Source organism: Manis javanica, chromosome 12, assembly GCF_040802235.1.
Source record: "Manis javanica isolate MJ-LG chromosome 12, MJ_LKY, whole genome shotgun sequence".
Classification (NCBI taxonomy): Eukaryota; Metazoa; Chordata; class Mammalia; order Pholidota; family Manidae; genus Manis; species Manis javanica.
The window spans coordinates 70,670,474-70,692,535 of NC_133167.1; the positions used below are offsets into that span (position 1 = coordinate 70,670,474).

General features: G+C 48.4%; 1 long non-coding RNA gene across 1 annotated transcript in view; it reads right to left on the reverse strand.

Annotated features, from left to right (window-relative positions):
- Positions 1–22,062, reverse strand: part of LOC118970569 (uncharacterized) — a 158,342-nt gene that overhangs the window by 91,641 nt on the left and 44,639 nt on the right. The window lies entirely within an intron of this gene.

The following is a 22,062-nucleotide window of genomic DNA, read 5'->3' on the forward strand; positions in this document are numbered from 1 at the left end:
ATTGCCTCCTGTGACCCATCCTCTCCCTTCCCTCTGCTTCCCAAAGCAGCAGCCTCGTGGGGAGGCTGGGCTAGCGGCAGAGTCAGTCGGAACTGAGCTGCTTTCTGGGTAGGGCCCCCTCTCCCCAGTGGATTTCTTTGGACGTTTGAGTTCATGGTAACTAATTTACAGGATGGTGGTGAGGATGTGAGAAAATCCTTGTAAAGCCTGCACACAGGAAGCACTCTATCAATGCCACTCCTTGAATTTTCTCATTTCAATTTTTTAACAGTAAACTTACACATCTAGCCAGGATGAGTGCCAGCACTGAAACACAGAGAAGTCCTCTCAAGGATTTCCAACTAAATTACCAAACCGGTCCAGGTCAGGATGGCATGGACAGGTACGGTGGTTCTGACCTTGGTGAGCATCCCTCGGAGCAAATGGAAGGGGGTTTCAGGGAGCAAAAGGTGAAATTACCATCAGGACATGGGATGACATGGAAATGAAAAATACTAGTAGGTCCTGTACTAGTCTGGGACTGCTGTGAGGAAGGACACAGGCTAGGTGGCCTACACAGAAACGTATTCTCTCACAGATCTGGAGACTAGAAGTCTGACAGCAAGGTGTCAGCAGGGCCATGTTCTCTGGTGGGGGCCACTCCTTGCCTCTCGCAGCCTCCATGGGACCCAGGCAGCCCTAGCTAGTGCCAGCATGATTCCACTCTGCTTCGGTCATGACGCCGCAGTCTACCCTGTCCCGTATCTACAAGGACATCAGCCTTATTGGCTTAGGGCCCCCTAATGGCCTCCTCTTATGATAACTTCTGCAAATACCCTATTTGTAAATATACTCACACCCACAGGTATGGGGGGTAGGACTGCAATAAAGCTTTGGGCCTTTTGTAAGAGCTAGATACTACACCGTGCAATCAACCCATACCAGGCTCTTTGCAACATGCAATCAACCCATACCAGGCCCTTTGTAAGAGCTAGATGTTGCACCATGCAATCCCCAGGGGGTATTCTCAGCCCTCCAGCCTCCTTTTTTTTCCCAACAAAGAAAAAAGCATTTTGTGTATTTCTAAACTAAGCAAACATATTGTCAATCCCCACTCACAATCTGTTGGAGAATCTAGTTTCTTGTGAAGGTCCTATGGGCCACAGGTAACCTGGCAAAATGGAGTAGCAAGCCTGTTTCAAAGCAGGAGGGCTCTGAGCACACAGAGACTGGATTTCCCCTCCTCACATAGCTGACAGCTGAGTCCTAACATTCAGATGCGTAGAGCATCTTTTTAGTTCTCTTACTAATTCCTGCCCTCCCTCCTCTGCCCCATTCTTCCATGGATCATTCATTGCTCATTCATTCATTCATTCAGTAAGTCAACAAGTAAGGGTTCCCTGATGTAGCTCTGGCAAATTCACTCTGGATTCACTGAGACCAAAAAACAAGCATGGAACATTAGGAAGTAAGAAGATTTCTACTGAGCTTCATTCTTGTGATGACAGGTCGAATCCAGAATCCGTCTGCACCCAGCAGTCTGCAAGCCCTCACCTCTGTCTCTGTCTCCACTCCAGTCTCTGCTCCAGGCTCCACCCAAGCTCTGGGAGGAGTTCTTTATACAGCAAACACAGGCAATAAAAGGGTTTATTGCCAATGGGTGTGGAAGCAGTAGCCTAGTAGTAGGCCAATTACATCATCAAGTAGATTAGGGTCAGGTGAGGATCCTGGCCATAGGCACTTGCATTTTCCCTACACCTCCTATACCACTGAGGGGAAGTATTGTGTAGTATTTCAGTATATGCCTGCATTCGAATCCCAGCTCTACTTACTGGCTGTGTTACTTTGGGCAAGTTACCTCACCTCTCTGTGCCATCTTCAAAAAGGGAATTATATAGCAATTCACACCTCACTGAGTTGGTGGGAACACTGTAGCTCATATAGGACATAAAGTACTTACCACAGTGCCTGTGTCTTGCCAATGGGTTTCAGCCCCAGACAAGTTCACTATGGATTCAGTAAGACCAAGCAATGACAGTGGAATGTTCTTGGGGCGAAAGGGTTTATCCCCAAATTTATTCTAACCGCAGCAGTTCACATGCTAGAATCCCATTCACCTCAGGGCAAGTCTGCACGCAGCAAGCCAGTCTCTGCCTCTGGGCCTCTGTCCCCACGGCCGTTTCAGTCTCTGTCCTCAGCACTGCCACCACTCCAGCCTCTGCTCTCCTGCAGCCCTGCAGCCCAGAGCACTGGGCGGAGCTCTTTATACAGAGTCAGTAGCAACATACTGGCCACACGTGTGCAGTGAGCAAGCCAACCAGGGCCAGGTGGGAATCCTGGCCAAAGCAACCTTCACTTTATCTACAGCCTGGCACATTTTAAGCACTAACACATGCCAGTCATCACTGTTACTACAAGCCTGGCACTGAATCAGACCCTGGAGATACAGTGATGAAAGGCGGGCTCTAGGAGTCACAATCCAATGTAGACAGCCAGGAATATATAAATATAACAACTTCAGATTTAAATCACCATATTTCATAAAATCTTATTTCTACACCTCTCCCCTTGGGCCCATCTATGTTTCTGATTCTGTGGCCAGATAGACTGAGAGCAGCCCAACTTGGCTGAAGATTTACCTGGCCCTTGCCAATTTCAAGTGGCCACCTCAAAGTGGTATTTTTGGCAACTAATCACCCCTCCCCCCCCCACCTCCCACAGGTGAAGTTTCTGAGACAGTGGAAATTTACTTGAGGAAGGACAGAGAAGAAAACCCTTCGTGGCAAAGAACCAACAAGAGATGCAGGGAACAGGTTAGGAAAAGAGGATGTTCTCTGCAGGGAACCGCTTGTGAAGAGATTAGCAGGTGAGTTCTTCCTGGAAAGAAAAGGCCACTGGTGTGCACTTTAGATCTTCCGCCTTCCTCCTGGTCCCCACTAGCCCCCTCCACCTTCAGGAAAGACAGTTCCCACCCCTGAACCATCTTGCTGGCTGGTGGCAGCTTAAAGAGGAAGGAGGCCTCCCCAGGCCCACCAGGAATAGGGAGCCCCAGTCCTGAAGTTCTGGGGGGTGGAGGAAATGAGTGCATTCTCCCAGGCAACCTGGGGGTGGTGAGGGGTCAGTTCATGGAGGGGACACTTCCCAGGGGACCACCCTGTGGGGACACAGGGCTCACCTGTGCTCTCCCAGCATGCATCAGGGAAGCTGAGCAGTGAGCCTATCACCTGCCTCTTGCTTGGCTAGGAGGAAGCTGCAATGCCTTGAGAGCACACACTTACAGCACTGAAAGCAGGTGAGGGGAGCGTGGCTGGAGGGGCAGAACTGGGCTGACACTCTGACCACTACTCCCAGGGAGTGAGAAAGGGCTGCCCCTTTATTTCTGTTCTGCTCCTGTGGGACTTTGGACAAGCCGCTGGGCCTCCATGTCCTCCCCTGGTCCAACCCCATCATTCCAGATTGTTCTAAGATCATTTCTGGGTCCAGAGCATGTGGCATGCCTCCTCCACCCCCGAACCTCTGTCCTGACTATCTGGAGGGGCCCACAGACTTCCTAACACTCCCGCTGGCCTCCGGAAATGGGAGTCCACAGAGCACAGCAGGAAGCAGAGACCCTCGGGACACATGTGTCTTTGAAACCTGGATGCATGTCCCTAAAAGAGCTTCAGAAATGTGAGGGTCACCCAGGCCTGCTCCCCTTCTCCACAGGCACCCCCCAATGTCCTGCTGGGCCCCTCACAAGAGCCTCTAGATTCAAATGCTGAAGAAAGATGAAGGTGGGGAGAAGCGGCCCTGGAGCCCCGCCACGCAGTGACTGATCACCCCCTTCCCGCTCTGCATTCTCTTTCTGCTGAGGCAGGCCAATTCTCCCAGGCTTCCAGAGTTATTGAAGGGTAGTCTGTAGGGCTTTTTCAGTGCAGCATCAGGATAAGAAAAGGGGAGAACATACCAAGCCCTAAACAACGAAGGCCTTTGTTGTTGGCCAAATTGGGGGCAGTGGGCCCTGCACTGAGCGGGGACTGGGTGAGGCTTACAGGCATTTTGAATGGAGCCCAATCCTCCTCAGCAGCCCCACTCACCTGGGGTACAGAGTGGGGAGGCTGTTCTACATGGATTCTAACATGATTGTCACTCCGCTCTGGCCCTCACTGTGCTGGGACAGAAGGGCAGGGACTAGTTAGGGGGTTTCTAGGACTTTACTTTTTTAAATCATTGTTTTGCTTGTTCCTGTGCTCTTTCTTGAACTCTAGCAGTCAGAACCTTAGGCTGAAAAAACTACAGATGCTGCTCATGTGGGAGCTGGAGCTGTCACCCTGAGCTACTAGAGGAAACTGCAATGCCTCCCCTGAGGCAGCTGCCTTGCAAAACACTACTGAGTCTCCTCGGGACCCACCGCTGTCACCACTCTGCTTCTGGAACTGTAACCAGCTTCTACCCCAAATGCTGGGAGGCCCAGGAAAGAGCCTGCATTTCAGTCCAAAGGCTGTCTGTTGAGCAGAATTTCTTCTTGTGCAGGGGAGGTCAATCTTTGTTCCCTTCAGGCCTTCAACTGACTAGACAAGACCAACCCACATGGAGAGCAATTTGCTTTACTCAGAGTCCATCAATTAAATGTTAATCTCACCCAGAAAAGCATCCTCGCAGAAATTGAATACCATGGCCCAGCCATGGACATACCAAATTAACCATCCCAAGGCCACCCTTGTCACTTGGTGCTCATGCACATCTCTTTAAACCAGATTTCATCTCCAAATGAAGACGATACAGGGCTATGCTTCCCCCTAACGTATACAACTATCCTGCACACAACAGAAGTGTGCTGACCCCCTCCCTAGAAGTGGATGTAAAATCTTCCCATGATAGCTTCTCCTTACCATCTTTTAACTTAAATACTATGATGTAAAATTAACAACACTTAAATACTATAATATAAATTCAACACAACTTCTGTTACTGATAAGCAGACAAGAGAGGAAAACAAGGTGTCTGCCAACAAGTGGACATGTACACACCCAGACACGTTCCTAACAAAGTAAAGAGAAAACACTCATGATGGTTCTGTAACTGGTCATGTGGTTGTAGCTGGTGTTTATAACTTCTTCCAGTACCTATTTTGCATTTCCTTCGCCCTCAGCAAGCACTTCAGCTGGTCATGGTTCTGCACCTGTGGAGGGACAATATCCTTCATTCCTGAAGGGTCTGGGCCATTACTGGCTCTGCCTGTATTGTATAGTTGCCATTTTCCATGAAGCCTAACCACAGGGCACTACAGTACTAAGAGATACCCTAAGGGATCTCCTATATTTCTCAGATTCCCTTCCTGGTGTCCATGTGGAGTAGCTATCCGATTTCTTCTTGGTGGTCAACCTATGCCTGTTCCCACCTCAGACAACTGAGACCTTGTCTGTGGAGGTGAAGCCTTGGTAACTAAAGATCGAAAGATCTCTTTGGGGGCTCTAATATGGGCCCAGAAATGAGATCACTGGGCTAGTGGGACAAGGAGAAAGGCAAGGCAGTAGGGAACACAATGCAGCTAAGGTTAACGGAGGTGCAGGAAGGACGCACCAACCCACTGTGGATGTCAGTGTATGTAATCCATGTGCCAGGGTGCCTCTGAGAAAGTCCTTGCTGGGAACAAAGGCAGAATCACAAAATCTAATGACTGGAATGTCCCCCTCAAAAATCTAATCTGTCCTGTAATACCCAAGGTTCCGCCTTCCTCCTGGTCCCCACTAGCCCCCCATAGCCGGGACAATTTGCAAAAGAAAACTAACCCTGAACCGTAGACATGACAGTAGAAGGGACAGTTACCATGACTCAGAGGACAGTCCATTAGTCAAAGGACCTCAGAGCCAGGTCTCCAGACACCACATTCACTTCCGATGCAAGAAGCAGCAGATAAACGGGCCTGAATATTAATTCTTCTCCTCATAGCTGATAGACCTTCAGTTCTTTTGGCTAACAAGTATATGAGATGTTTGATTTCCCTGGGAATCAGAGAAATGGGAGGTAAAGCAAGATGCCGCCCACACTCATTAGGTTTGGAGTAAGCATGAGGTCAGATAGGCTTGCAGCACACGGATGGGCTAGGAGCCAGGACAGCCACCGTCCTTCATGACATCACAGGTGCAGAGGGCTGCAAGGTGTAAAGCCCTCCTAGGGTCTGTCCTGAGAAGGCTTGTGTAGGTCCACCAGAGATCACATCTACACATTCAAGCATGTATATTAAATGCATCAGACTAGGTGCATATGGGGAGAGGGATGGTAACAGGGGTGAGGAATAGAGGAAAGAATTAATTAAGAGATGAGCATTGCAAGTCCGTTTATGAGAGCATGCCGTGCACTAAGGAGTATAATTAACTAGATGCTCTCACCTGAAATCCAAATTAATTAATTCCTTAATTCATTAACTACCTTGACTGAGCCTCTCAAGGCCACATCATGTCTTGGCACTGACAAAAGGCAAGTCTGAGCCCTCTAGGCAGGGGCCGGTTTCAACCAGACCTGCCTTGGCTGATGTCATTACACACCCTGAATACAAACCGTTTCTACAGGTAATAGTATTTTGTGTAATTTTGTCATTCTGATTAAGTGGAAAATGTACATCTGGATCTTGGAAGATATGCAAGGATTTAAAAATTACATCTCTCTTTAAAAGTCCAGTGTACTTCATTTTATAAAGTGAAGAGATGTAGCACCCCTCGTTGATGCCTAAGAAATCCCAAACTGTCACAAGGTAGGGCTCCGGAAATGCGGGAGGCGAATTCACGACACCCAAATGCCCTAGTCCTGATCCCCAGAACCTGTGAATGTTTCGCTTTGTGTGTCAAAAGGGACTTTGCAGATGTGAATAAGGTCTGGGGGAGACGGTCCAGGGTTATCCTGGTGGGTCCCATGTAATCATGAGAGTCCTGAAACACAGAGAACCTTTCCTGGCCATCATCAGAGAGGAAGGTGTGACTGTAGGAATGAGGTCAGAGAGATGCGACACAGCCAGCTTTGAGGACAGAGGAAGGGACCATAAGCTGAATACTGCAGGTGGCCTCCAGCAGCTGAGAAGGCAAAGAGATGGATCCTCCCCTAGAGCCTTCAGAAAAGACAACAGTCCTGTGCCCACCTTGATTATAGCCCACTGAGACATACCGGACTTCTGATCTACAGACGCCTATGATGATCGTTTGTGGTATTGGAGGCCGCACTCCGCTTGTCCTCATTTGTTTCAGCAGCAGCAGAAGAAACTAATACAGTGAATACAACCTGACATAACTCCATCTACACAATTTAAAGTGATCTTTCTTTTCTTTTTTCTTAACTTTTCATGCTAAAACCCTGCAGCATCTCTAGGAGTTGGATTTGGACAAGGCAGGACTGGGGGAAGCTCACAGAATGCTAGGACTGGAAGCCAACCCCCGCTGCCGGCACAGCCAGAATCCCTTCTACCAAAGCCGTGACTGTTGGACATTCAGCCTCTGCTTAACCCTGGGGAGAAAGCCTCAGTTCTTGGCCTACCCCATCTATGTGTTGAGTTTTCTCCTCATAGCTGACTCAGTTCTACTGTCAGAGAACATTCCTTACAAGGAAGTCTGTTGCATTGCTTGGGGGCTCTGTTCAAATATTCTTTCTTGCAGTGAACCAAAATCTACTGCTTTAAAGTGGGCATGTTTTGGCAATGGTTCTGCAACTAGGGTGATGTAGAAAAGAAGGGACATAGGTGTACATAGGGCCTGAGGTAAGGAGATTGGCCTCAGAAGCCAGGCTAGCAGATTTCTGAGCTGCTATTCAAGTCAAGCCTATTTAATTCTATACAAGTTCATTGAGCACTTAATATAAACCAGGCATTCTGTTCACTAGCTACTGTGAGTATATTTGTGAGCACACAGACACAGCCCCTACCCTACTGGAGCTACAATTTAAATGAAACAGACAGTAAATAGATACTGAAAAAATAAAAATAAGGTTGTAAAATATGCTATGAAAGAAAGGTACAGTTATCGTAAGTACTTATAACAGGGACTTGGCCACTTGTCAAAAAGGTCCCCAACCTGAGGCCTAGATCTTAGTTTGCAATGAAACTTTTAGTTTGTCACTAGACAACCCCTTGAGTTCTCAAAAGTTTAGATTGATATAAAGCTGCACCATGTCACCTGACTATAATATGGTAATTGAACTCAGGGGCCTGCCATGTTTAATGTAAAGGCATGGCTGCCTTAGTGGTGTGTTTTTAATGGGTTTGCCAAGATCATGTTGCCTAGAGACCAATGCCAAGACCATCTGTTCTGTTCTCAAGTGCCCCATCACCTAACCACATGGTCGCCCTGGCCTGGCTTGTGTGGCTACTCCAGAGGAGAGTCCGACCTCCACTCAGCAGGTCCTATAAACAGGGCCCTGCTGACTTCCTGACTCAGCTGGAAACTATCACCTGGACACCAGCCATCTCTGATGACCTGCTGGGACACACAATAGGAGTCTCTCCTTCTTCTGACTGATTGAGAAAACCCATGACTGTCAGGACTAGAAAGTTGGTTTATCTATACTCATCTACATAAGTCTGTATGTCTACATAGTTAATTTTATTTATAGTAATGTAGCTAATATCTGGAGAGGGAGATGACCACTACATAATGGTGGTAGTTTCCATTTGCTAAGATATTGCTATAGACTGAATGCATCCCTCTCAAATTCATATGTTGAAACTTAATTTCCAGTGTGATGGTATTTGGAGGTGGGCCCTCTGGGAAGTGGTTAGGTCATGAGGTTGGAGCCCTTGTGAAAGGCATTATAGAAGAAACCTGCAGAGAGTTCCCTCACTCTCCTACCATGTGAGGATGCAGGAAGAACACAATTAGCCATCTGTGAAACAGGAAATGGGCTCCCACCAGACACCAAACATGCCAGCACCCTGACCTTGGGATGCCAAGCCTCCAGAACTGTGAGAAGTGAATTTTTGTTCTTTCTAAGCCACCTAGTCTGTGCAATTTTTGTTATTACAGACTAAGACAGATGCTATTTTTTAAATGTATACACCTAAAAAAAAAGTCTTAAAATACACAAAGCAATAAAAATGATAAATCCTCACAGAGAAATAATAAGTTCACCACCATACTGGAATATTTCAACACACCTTTCTTTGTTTTTGAATGATCCAGGAAAAAAAAAGCATCAAGGATATAGAGGACTTGTAAAGCTCAATTAATAAGCTTGTCCTCATGGACATATAATTCTGGATCCAACATTCGAGAATACATAGTTTCCCTCCTTGAGAATGTATGGTAGATTTCCAAAGCTCAATAATGCATATCATAAAGAAAATCTCAATAAATTTCAAGAAGTGTTACACAGAACATGAGCTCTGAATGCAACACAATTAGGTTAGAAATTAATAACAAATTCTCAGCTCAAACAACCAGAAGTTCTTCCACGAAATGGAATAACATACTATGGAATATTGTAGAGCATTTGCACTTTTTCTACAAAGGGCCAACCAGCAAATATTTTAGGCTTCTGGAGCCAGATGGCCTCTACCACTGTCACTCACCTCTTCCTCCATAGAATGAACGCAGCCATAGACGTATGTAAATGAAGGGCATGGCTGTGTTCCCATAAAACTTTATTTATGGACACTGAAAGTGGAATTTCATATGTTACAAAAAAACCATTTGATTTTTTTCAACTATTTAAACATTTAAAAAGCCTTCTCAGCTTATAGGCCATACAAACACAGGCAGCTGGCTGTATTTGGCCCATAAACTACCAGTGATGTAGATGAATCTTAGGGAAGTCCCAAAAGATTGCATGCAGATGAGACTCTTTCAGAAAATAAAAGTTTAAAAATCCAAATAAACTACTATACACATACACACAGATTTATACATGCATGTATTGCTCTGCCACTCTTCTCACCCACATTCAATCCACTGGTCACAGAGAGAGAGCCAATTTATTACCAGCCACAAGGAATTCAGGTTACAAATAACACGAAAGTACTGAAATGACTACATATATGTCTATCCTTTAAGAATATATACCAGACAGAAAGGACACAGTGGACACCAGATTTGAGATGCTTGGGACCACAGGTGAAGGGAAGCAAGACAGAATGGGAGGGCCTGGCTCTCATTTGGGGTGGTAGGCCTGCACGTGCTTACTCCATTAAAAAAAATAACTGTATGAAAGTGGGTCATGCATGGACGAGCGGTGAGAGTGTGTGATGGAACAAAGGCTATAATTAGGCCAATTCTGTACATCAGAGACCCACCCAAAGAAAACCAGGAAAAATTAGGTAGTTGTGAACGTGCTTGAAAAGGTAGAAAAAATGGCCCAGGTGGAGAAAATCAGGTGTGTAAGAGCCTTGAAGAAGGAGTCAAGAAGCCAGAAGGGGACCTACATGGCTGCCTCTGAGAGAACAGAAGGGAGAGAGGTGTGGAAAGGGACAGTGAGTCAGGGGCCCTGGGGCCGGATGGCACAGGGCCCTGGGGGTCAGATTACATGGGGCTTGTATCCTAAGAGTGACGAGAAAGTGCCGAAAGGAGAGGAGCACCATGCACAGGTCTGCACTTGGTGATCATTACTACAGCGGCCGCAGGCAGCAAGGCACAGGGCCGTGGTGGTGGGTGCCGGTGGCAGGGTCAGTAACAAAGCCACAGGCCTGTGGTCTCCCTTATTCCTGACAATCCCTGTAACCTACTAGATATTAATGGGATTTTCCTTTCCTCCCGCCTCTCCTGACATGGAGGGCAGGAGAAGGGACCTTCACAAGACCCCAGGGCTGAAATGAGCCCAGATTACAAATGGCACATGGTACCTCATTTCTGGTTTTGTCTTTCTCCATCAGCAGTGGCATTTGAGGAGCAGATTTCTGCTCAGTTACTGAGGAGCAGCCCGTCACACTACTGTGTGTGTTAATTACTCTCAAAGGCCACATGGTCTCCTAGTCTAGGCTCCCAAGAAGCTTGGGGAGTAGGTGTCCTTCCCGGTTGTGTGACATGGACTTGTTGACAAATCGGCCACTGTTGTACTGAAGACACTTGACCTCCTCCCTGGCCCGTGTTCCCTACTCAGATCCTCACAGAACCCGAGAGTGAACCTGTGTCATGTCAGACTGTCCCTAGGTAGTTTTTCTCTCACCCTCAAGTTCCTCTCTTGTAAATAGGCAGTAGAGGGGAGCCATCTTCGTTCATCTCATTTTAAGGGAAAGTTCCGTTTTAGGAGAACTTCAGCCTCCGCAGAGGGGAAGGGTCCAGTAAGGATGCCGCACTGCCTTGGATATGCAGAATCCTGATGGATGGAAACAAATTGCATCTGAAACAAGGGGGAAAGCTGCCACATCAAGAGCAGTTGGCATGGAAACCCAGGGGCCCCTTTGTCTTTTTGGTGGTGCTGTCCTATAACAGGTAAAATTGTTTCTAACAGACAAATTGGAGAAGATGTATCCATCCTGCAATAGGTGTGGATGCTAAAACTGCCCTGTACTGATGTCCGGGGACTTGGTGAGGCCTACAGTGGACCCTCCGCTAAGGGAGACTGTGCATCGTGGGACAGAGGCTATGGCTGTGGCTGGCAGATGGGTGTAGGGGGAGTTTCATAATTGAATGCCAGAACGGCATTTACATATATGCCCTGGAAGATTAAGAATGTAATGAGAAACAGTTGATAGATTAAGGGAATAGACAGTTGTCTCCCACACAACCTCCTCCAGCCCCAAATGGAATAATTTTCAAGAGACAGACAGACACCCTGGTGTTTGAGGCACAGTGAGATGGATCAGTTTGGGCACCACATTCCAGCCCCTCTTCCCACATAGGGGGGAATCAAGGATTCATGTTTGAACTTGCCTCCCACAGAAGGCTACGCTTGTGCACTCTCCCTGATTTCAGCTGTTTGGGACATCAACATAAAATAAGATATTTCCAGGAAAGAGGTGGGGCCCTTTTATTGGGCCCCTGTTCTGCTATTTCATTTGACTCTCACGACAACTCAGTGTCCCGAATATTATTACCCTTCCCTGAGTAGGTGAGGCTCAGAAAAGGCACTTGTCCCACTGCTTGGAAGGGATGGGCTTAGGAGGCCGGCCTGTTTGTAGAAGCCTGGTTCTTAAACTTTCCAAGAACTAAAATACCAATACTGATGAAGATGAGGAATGCGCACTTCCAGGCGATCTGGGACTCTGTCTGTAGGGAGCTTTCTTCCTGACCATTCATTGGGCAAACCGCCTGTCACACTTCTAATGTCAGCTAGTCATTACTTCCTGGGGCAGCCACTGCTGAGCTCCCAGGTCTGGGATTGGTGTGCCCCAATATTACACCAGGCAATGAGGGCACTCCACCTGTACTGCCCTGCTTGCTTATTTGTCTGTATTGCCCCTCGAGATCAAGGACCACACCCGCCTGTGTGTCTCCAGCACCCAGCACACTGCGCAGCATCACATAGCTGCCTAGTGAACACTTGCTGAGTAAATGTCAGCTCTGGCTAAACTTTATGTCTCGTGTGTGAACCACCTCTAGAACAGCTCTTTTAGTGATAATCCAGGCTGTGCAAACACCGCCCCAGTAATGGAAAATGAAGAGTCAACCCCTTCTGTGTCTCCCCACACCACACCACTGCATCCACGTTCTTTACACACTGGCCCTCTTTAAGTTCCTTAAGTATGCTGTGTTACCAGTACTACAGAACTTTTGCACATACTGTTCCCTCTGACTGCACCACCTACTCTTTCTCCAGACCTCTGCTCGGTCACAGCTCACGTTCTTACAGCACCGATGCCTCTCACCATATCACTTAGTACACAACGCACGTCTGATTGCCCGTCTCTCACCCTGCAAAAGCAGGTAGACAGCCTTTGGTTGGCTTGTTTATCTTTATGTGTCTAGCATCCAGCACAGCAAATGGCATATAATAGAAGCACAGTACATTGTGCATGAACAACGCGCCTTGTTCAGACTGAGCCCTGTGCAGGGCCAAGAGTATTCTAGGCATGGAAACAGTGTGAGCAGAGCCCTGAGAGGAGAGATATCATGCTGTATCCAAAACTGAGGGGAGCAGTGTGGCTGAGCCATAGTGGATGCAGGCAGAGTGAGGCCTGGTGAAACTACAGTGCCAGACACTTCAGGGTCTTACAAAGGGTTAAGGCCTTGGGCTTTAACCCAGGGGTAATGGGAAGTCACCAAGGGGTTTTAAACAGGGCAGTTATTCTCCTGTTCCTTATAGGGGCCCCACTAATCCAAGTCATCACAGGCCGCTGCACTAGAGAAGCTGATCTTTGGGTCAAAGGTCAGCGTTTTACATGCATGCACACTGAATGCCCCATGTTTAACTGTGTCCTTTGTTCCATCATTCTGAGCGCTGTGAGCCTTCATTGTTTCTTGTCTTCCAGCTTGGTATCATGAGCAATTTGGGGTAATAGAATAAGGTCCTGCTGTCAAGAAATGTTAGAACGAAACAAAGGCAGAAAAGTTCTTGCAGGTCCTCCCCTCCACAGCACAAATCCTAGCTCCTGTGTTACAGTGAATCCACCCTTACGGTTCCTGGATGTGGCCCTCTACAAGTTAGCTGTAATTTTCACCTCTCCGTGTGCTGTGATTTTATACACATGTCATTTCTCCTTGTATTTCCCTCTCTGCTCCTCTGGCCCTCCCTGATTCCAGTTTCACAGAACAGTATTTTAGGATACATGTGTCTGAGAAAGGAGGTGAGGAAGAATAATTTCCTCGCTTACCTCAAGGATATAAACTGGACTTCGTTTTCCCCAAAGGAATGTTTTGTTTTCTTCCTGTCATCTGATCTGTCTCAATAAATGAAATAGGTTTGGTTTGGGTTTACATGGATTCTAAAAATTATCACAAGCCCAGGATTTTAGAAGCATTCTGAAAGTTAAAAAAGTAAGAAAAATCTTCAGTTGCTGATTGTTTGAGAATCACATCATCCTTCTGGTTTGAAGCAATTACCAATGGAAGCCAACGGTTTGTGAGTCTCTCTAGCCCAATTACCAGAGTAAACTGCACTGACTGACAGCTTGTCCTGGGTTGTTTTTGTGTGCATGATCACATGCATGGAAAGAATTCCACAATTGCCATTTTTACCATTATCCATCATGAGCTCTGAGATGCATTCCACACATCTAGAATTCAACGATGTCCCAAAACGTGTGGATTTTAGCAAACAAAGTAAAGAGTTGTTGGATTTTTTTCCCCATATTTCATTGGTATCTGTAAAAAAAAAACAACACAAAGAAAGGAAGGAGAAGGAGAGAGCAAGTAGAGAAAATAATTATGCCTTCTCTGTAGCTCTCATTCCAATCTTGAAAACCCAGTTTAAAAAGAAAAACAAAACCATAGATTTGCTTTATCAAAGTGAGATTAATAGAAAAACAATTCCTGCTCCAAAATAGTTAATAACAACAGCGGAAGCTGAAGACAAGGATGTGAGGTGGGCTGCCAATAATGCCCTGGGCCCCACTGGCCAGCTGGGGTTTGAACCTCTTGTGGACCCTTGATGGCCCTCATGCCTCCCTCTCGCCTACAGAGGGATGGAGGACCCTGGTGAGAGATTCTGCTGTGGCCCAGAGACACCATGCAGGAAACATCCACAAGTGATTCCAAAACGCCACTTTCAGAGCAGGAAGGAGCCAAATCTGAGTCGTCTCAATGACTTATCTGCTTCTAGTCACTTCCGTTCTCCTTCCTGGTGCTTGTGCAAACTATTGTAGAGGCTTATCAAGGTGGATACTAGGTTCACTGCTGCGTGATGGGGGAAGTGACTCCTCTCCGCCGCCTTTCTGGGATCTGCGGCCAATCCTCGCGCGTGCAGCCGACAGGCACCCAGGCAGAAAGGCACGTGTTTGCTGCCTGGGGGTGGTGTGGGGAGGGGGGCCAGTCCTTTATTAGACCACAGCCTGTGACCTCCCTTCAGGACTTTAATGAAGGGGCAGGCATCCAAAAGTAAGTATCTTTGTTTGGAAGAAAACAAATTCTTCCTAAAGCAGTTTTTTAAGCCCAAAGAAAATGCCAGAATGTTTTCAGATTTAAGGGCCGTTGTGGTTCATGAAGCATTCCCATATGCCAATGCAAACTTGAAGCTAGGGTTTGGCCTGCCCGGTGCTGCAGGCCCAGCTCCACAGCCCTCCCTCTGAGGTCACACAGTGTCCGAGAGAACTGGCCGTGAATATACCGCTAACAGACCCCTGGGCTGAAGCTGGCTCCAAGCCGCTCATTCCGAACGAGCCCGTAGGGAACCACACTGTCCCGAGCCTCCTGCCGCCTGGCTGCTCCTGCTCCACAGCCCTTACCTGGGGTGGGAGCTTACGCAGAGCCTGATTCTCTTACCACCTGACTGATTAAATCCAGGTGCTCTGTTTATTTCCAAGTGCAAAAGAAAACACACCAAGAGCTTACAACTTCCATGACAGACAGGAAACAGCCCCCCAGAGACACGGACGTCTGAAAGCTGAAGACCAGGCAGCCTTCTTCTCAAACGGGGCCTGTTTCTTCCCGGCTGGACCCATGCCTGTACTTCCGGATAGAAAAGGGGCTTCTGCCTCCTCCCCGGGGGCAGCCAAGGCTCTGCTGCCTGTAAACTGCATCTTTTACATGTTCTTAGTGGTCCTTTCTCCTTAGTTTTAAAAGCAGATGGTTTATACATGATCCCAGCCATGCTGTCTCAAAAGAGACAATCCTTATAAACTGGCCATTAAAATCTCCCTGAAAGTGAATTCTTGGTGAGCAAGCAAGAATAAGGGTGGTACCCAGGCGGCCAGGTGGAGCTGGGGTGGGCAGGGAGGATTTGGAGGACAATAACAGCCCCATTAAATCAAATCATGTTCCAGCACTTATCGAGACACAGGGATTGGAAGGACTATGTGTGGATGGGATTTCTGAGTCCTTTGTATGAAAGAGACCCTCTCTCAGGTCCCCACTCCCTCCCCCTCCCCCACTCCCATCACAGGCCTGCCTGGTCACTTTCTGTCTCTCACACCAAGAGCCCTGAAGAGATTTAGTAAAGCCGACCCCTCTCTTCCTTCCCGTGACATATTAGGACATACGCTTGCTGGTGATATGGGTCAGAAAGAAAATATAAAATCCCATCTCTCCTTCCAAAGTCTTAATGCCCAGTGTAGGCCTCCGTGCTTGCTGGCTGAGTGCCTTCAGCCTGCGTGCACTGGACAGAGGCCGGTATCAGCAACGAGGGTGTCACTGGGAAGCAAGCCCGCTGTGCAGGCTGGGCAAGCACTTCTGCTCTGTGTGGGCCTCAGTCTCTGCACCTGCCAAATGGAGAGAGGACAGGGTGACCTCCCAGTTTAGTCCAGCTCTGGAGCCATGGCTTCCAAGTGCTCCACTGTCCGAGGAGGCTGCATGGTTCTAAGATGCTTGCCATCCCACCAAACAATGCAAACAGTACAGAAACGACTCAGAAAATGGGCTCCAATGTAACCATGCGGTCTCCATTTTGGAGCCTCTGGTTGAAAACCTTAAAAGCCCACCTTAACAATTAGAATGAATGGAAAAACAGGTTGACATCAAGGTGATTGGAAAGACCAGGGCAAGGGCAGATTTGGAGAACTCCTGGAGCCGGAGCTGTGAACAGTCCCCTTCTGTTGCTGACATCTGAATGAGTCATCTCCAGCTCACTTTTATTCCTGACATCTTCACTAAACATTCCAATTCCTGACAGAAGAAAAATCTTCTTGGTCCATCTGAATCACATATCTGCACCCGTGGCTGCAGGCAGGGTGCAGTGACTGCTGGCAGGACCAGGACCACAGAGACAGGGAGGGAGGAGCTCCTTCCTAGCCAAGAAGGTTCTAGTCCAGCGGTAAAATGCCGGGAGCCCTGGTTGTGCAAAGAGCCTTACAGGTAGGAGCCATGCAATCAGGTTTTTGGGTTTTTTTGCAGAAAGATTTATTATAAGGCAGCTGAACACGGAGACAGGAGGCTGGCTCAAATTTGCCTCTGTGCAATTAGTTTTGTTCCATAACAGTGGAACTGGAAATTCTGCAGAAAGGGAGATCAAAGCCAATTATTCCCATGCTGACCAGTACTCTATCCACCCTCGGTGACCCAGGGGACTCAAAACCAGCTCCCCCCAACTCTATTGCTCTTCCCCTTCTCTTCTGAGGAATAGCTCAGAGTCCACGTTGAGAATTTTCCTGTCTTTAATGTGTGGTTGCAAATAAATCTGATCCTGAGTCTCCTACTCCACCTCACCGCCTGCCCCTTAGGACAAAGCACAGCCTTACATTTGCAGGACTGGTGCCCTGAGCAAGCTCAGCTAGTGGCATGTGATGCAGGGCACCTCCATATGTCTCGACTCCCACTAGCCCATTAAAGTTTACTCAGCAAATTAATGACTTGTCTTTGCTCATTTTGAGCCCAGAGGTAGTGCTGTGTTCAGGCTAAGCCACACACTGCACTCTCAGTTCAGAAACCAAGGGTCCTCCCCAAGATATTACCCTACACTTCCTTCCTCACCCCCCTCGTGGACAAGCCCACAGCAGGTGGACAGCCACCTGGAGGGGGAGGCAGGTGCATCTGCTCCCTTTCTCTGCTCTTCTCGCTGTTCACTCACTGCCGTTTTGAATCCTGCCAAGGTCAGACAGGGAGGGGCTGGGGACTCCGGAGAAGGGACAGGATAGCTGTCATCTGTGTGAATGCACTCGTGTGCTGGGCCTCTCTCTCCAGCCAGGCAATTGATGAAAGCCAGCTCTCTGATGGCATCTCTGTGGGTTCTGCGGAGGTTCCCAAGCCGGGCCGCCCAAATGGAACTACTCAGATGTGGACTACGCTCCCCTCTGCCAAGCTCACCCTGTCCTGAGGGCCACCCTAGACCTCGGAGATCCTTGAGACCCACGTCATCCATAAGAAAAAGTCACATGTCCCCTGCTCCATCTTCAGAGCAGATCATACCCAGCTCAGCCTCCACTCCCCTATCCTGCCGCCGACCACTCCAAGTCCAGGCGCGGCCAGCCTGGCACATGGCATTCTCAGCTCTGCAGAATGTGTATCAAGCTCTGGGAGTTGTCCTGTGAAGATACTCTTTCTCTCCCTCTCCTTCTGTCTCTCTCATCTTGAGTAAAGGATGAAGCACCCACAATCCCTGACTTTGTGGAGAGGCTGGGACTCCCGCAGCCTCTCTGGGGCAGGACAGGGCTCACACAAAGGACAGAGTACTGGCCCCCTACAAACACCTCTCCACTCTCAGGCTCCTGGCCTTTCTATATTCCCATCACAGTGGGGGACTCAGAGATCACGGAATGGGTTTTTGGGTAGCTCTTTTAGACATTCCTCTGGGTTGATGTGCTCTGCCATGTTCGGGCATCTGAGATTTACATCCGGGTCAAAAAGTCAGTGTTTACATCCTGTGATGCTCTCACATGATGACAGCTTGTGTACATATTATCTATCACACTGAATCCAGACATTCCTAATGAGGTTTTTGCCCAATGTTATAGATGAGGGAAGTGAGGCTTGGGAGCTGATAACCCGGCTGGCAGTCACTCCGTGCAGGCACCATGGGGAGGCCAAATTTGAACTCGTGTGCGGACGCTCCCTCCCCGCATGGCATCAAGCTGGCCTCGGGAAGGGAGGAACTGCCTGACCTCTCTATCATATGGGATTCACTCAATTCCTGGTAGATAATGCTGGTCTTGCACTATCATTCAGTCCCAGTAGATCAAAAATACCTTCCCTTTGGCATGTATTGAGCACTCAACTTGGGGTGCTAGGTGCGCAGCAGACAAAAATGAGTCACATCTGAAGCAGGTCTGCAAATGCTTCATACACAGTCCAGAATTTAGACAGTATGGGTGTGTCCAACCTTAAGTAAACTCAGAATCCACATTTACACAGCAGCCTAATGATGCTATAATATTGTTTATACTATAAAAGGATTCACCTACAGTATCCTTTAAACAGGGAACCTTCCTGGGCAAATTAAATATGACTTGACCTACCAAGGTCCAATAACCCAAGCAATTCATAAAGCAAGACAGACTTGCAGTGGATTCCAGGACCTCGTGTCCTGTGGGTCTGAACACAGAGAGTCACAGAGAAAGGGCTTGCCCTGGTCCGAGAGAGCAGCCTCCAGCCATCCTGTAGATAACCCGCCCCACACAAAACCTCCACGAGGCGGCCTGAAATTTCCTCCTGGGTGATTGGAGCTGGTATTCTTTCCTGAAGGAGGGACCTTTGCCAGAAAAAAAAGTTCAAAGTCTGGCTAGTTTTTAAGGAACTTTAATTTGATTTTTTCCCCCCAGTCAAGGACTTGGCCAAGACATCAAGCTTGTAGAGATAGTAGAAAGAAGTGAAGATCTAGTAGAGAAAGAGGCAGGCGAACGGAGGAGGAGCTTTAGATCAGTGAAGAAATCCTCCAGCAGCCTGAGGGTGGCCGCCCGGTTCCAGCACCACCGCCCACCTGCCCCCACCTGTGTCCAGCAAGGTCCCAGCACCTCTCACTCATGAGGACCTGCCGCCCCTCCCTCCGGGGCTCTTCCTAGAACCCCTCGGCTGACTTCACTCGCAGCCATGCAAACTTGATCCATCCTCCAAGGGTGCTCAGCACCCCTAGCCATCCGACGGGGCCACAGGGAGCAGTGCTTCCCCTGAGAACAGCCCTCAGAGTCATCGTTTTAAGACAACATGACCGTTTTTAAGGCTAGAAAGAAAACATGCTTGAAAAAAGCAATACTGAATGGCACAGGGACAGTTCATCAAATATTGCTGTCATTTTTGGGGGTGCCACTTCACCCCCACACACAGTGGTGCAGGGCCCAACTCCTCTCCCCCATGCAGCCCTGACCCTGGGCTCCCCTCCCCTCTATGTACCACCTGGCTTGGTTTCTCCTCTGTCATCTCCCTTTCCAGGATCAACCACTGGGCTTCCGGCCACAGCAGGTGGCCATCCATGTTCAATTATATTGTCTCGATGTCATTTTCTGTAGGTTCATTTCAAGTGAGGTGTAGATTTACTTAAGTTAAAGTTGGATCTGTTTTTTGATTATCCCCCAACACACTCCCTGCCCCTCAACCTTATTGAAATGAACACATAGAAGGTCCCCCAAAATATACACCCACTGTAGCTGTGGTCCCCAGCCCTGCAGCTGGCACCTTCACAGCTGCCTTTTTCAGGGCTGTGGGTCCTTTGATGTTAAACCTGCCACACAAACTCCCGAGCAGACCTGGAGCCACGCAGACTGTCGCCTGACCCTCCCTTGTCCCCACTTCATTCCCCATCTTGGCCATCAGATGGCACCACGGTTCCACAGGACGCCCAGGACTGGCATCTGGGACTGGAACTTTGTCACCCTGCTGCTGTCCCTCCTCCCACAGGCATGCCACCCTGCGTGGATGTGAGCAGTCCCCAGATGCTCTCTGGAGGGAGTCTCAGGGGTCTCTGGGTGTCTGGGGCAGCCTCCGGTTTCCCACTGTGTCCTGTGGGCTGGGGCTGCAGCTCCCCACACACAAACATACACACCTGCGGAGCTCGTTAGTGGCCTGGCCTGTGAGGACACAGCACCCCTGTGTGCCCAGAGGATGGAGCAGACAGGCAAGGCCTCAGCAGAGCCCTCTATAGCTCTCGACTAAAGAGGGTCAGGAAAGCATTAGAAGTCTGGCTGTATCATTGAAGTACCACCTTTAAAGAGTGCTCCATATTCCCCCAAATCTACAGGCTCCCTTCATCTCCATCTGCCCTCCGCACCCCACCCTGCTGCCAATTTGAGAAGGAGTTGAAGGCCTGCTTAGTGTTCCCTGATGGAGACATTTTCCAAATGCTGATGGAAATGTCCTGGGGGACAAAGGGCAGAAGGCTCCCAGGATCCTCCACCCTGGAAGCCACGTTTTCCCAAATCCTAGAGCATTTTCTTCCTGAAGCCACATCAATCAAGACTTTTTATCAAACTCTCAGCAAATGGATCAGAAAACAGTAGTATTTACCCAATACATTTACTTTTACCAATTGCTCTTTCTTTCCTGAAGGCATATAAATCAGATGATACTGAATAATCTTGATTTTAAATCAGTGCAATCAGTATTATAGCCACAACACTACCCCAGAGACTAGTCTGGCCTGGTTAACTATTGCATCTGCCCTTCATTATGGGTCTATGTGTGCATCTCTGTTGTTTACATGTAGGGCTGTAATCAACTGTACAGCACCTCTAATGGTGAGAAAGAACAAGGGAACACAGTCTTATGCAATTACTCACAACTTAAGGATACTAACATAGGAACTTAAAAACCACATGGTTGATCTAGTATGTGTGAACTGCATGCCAGCAGTCCCATGAAAACCTGTGGGGCATTTGGGGGTTCCTCTGTAAGTCGAGCTTTGAGTTTACATAGTCCTGAAGAAGATTCTAAACTGTACCATTCTCCTCTCCTGTCTCCCCTCTCTCTCTGTCTCCTCTCTCTGTCTCTTATACGCACACATATATGCTCACCTGTCCCTTGAGTCAAATGCTGACTGGTCTCTTATGCCACAAACCCTTCCTGACCCACCAAAATTGAGTGCGGCATGCTGCAAGGCATCTTACACTTATTCTGAGTTATAACTGAATTATGTCTCCGGCCCCCACTGAACTGTTAGTTTCTTGAAAAAGGCAGCTGGGTTCCATCCTTCTTTGGCACTAGCACTGCGCCCTACAGATAATTGTTAAACCAATGAATCCATGTGCACGGGGGTGGGCGTGCAGGCAAGTGTGCACACACATGAGTGCACAAACACACACTATTACAGACACACCCTTTAACTGAAGAACTAAACTCGAAGGGAGTCTTCAGGAGAGCCACCAGGGTCAGACTTTCCCAGTGTTCATGGGACACTTTTCCAAGCACCAGGCTGTAGGAAAAGGAGCCTGGGTAGGCAAGAGTGGTGCACATTGCAGGGCCTTAAAGTTCATTCCTACACACTGAAGGCTGGGCTGGGGTGGGGGACCCAGGCCCCACCACATAACAGCAATAGAAAACTGATGCAAAAAGGCACCATGCCAGGAGCCTCCCCCTTCTGACAGCCCCTGCCACTGACACCCTGGTCCTGCTGCCTCCAGCCCTAGCAACGCCTGCAGGGAACTTGCCAAGCTGGGCAGACGCCTCAGCCACA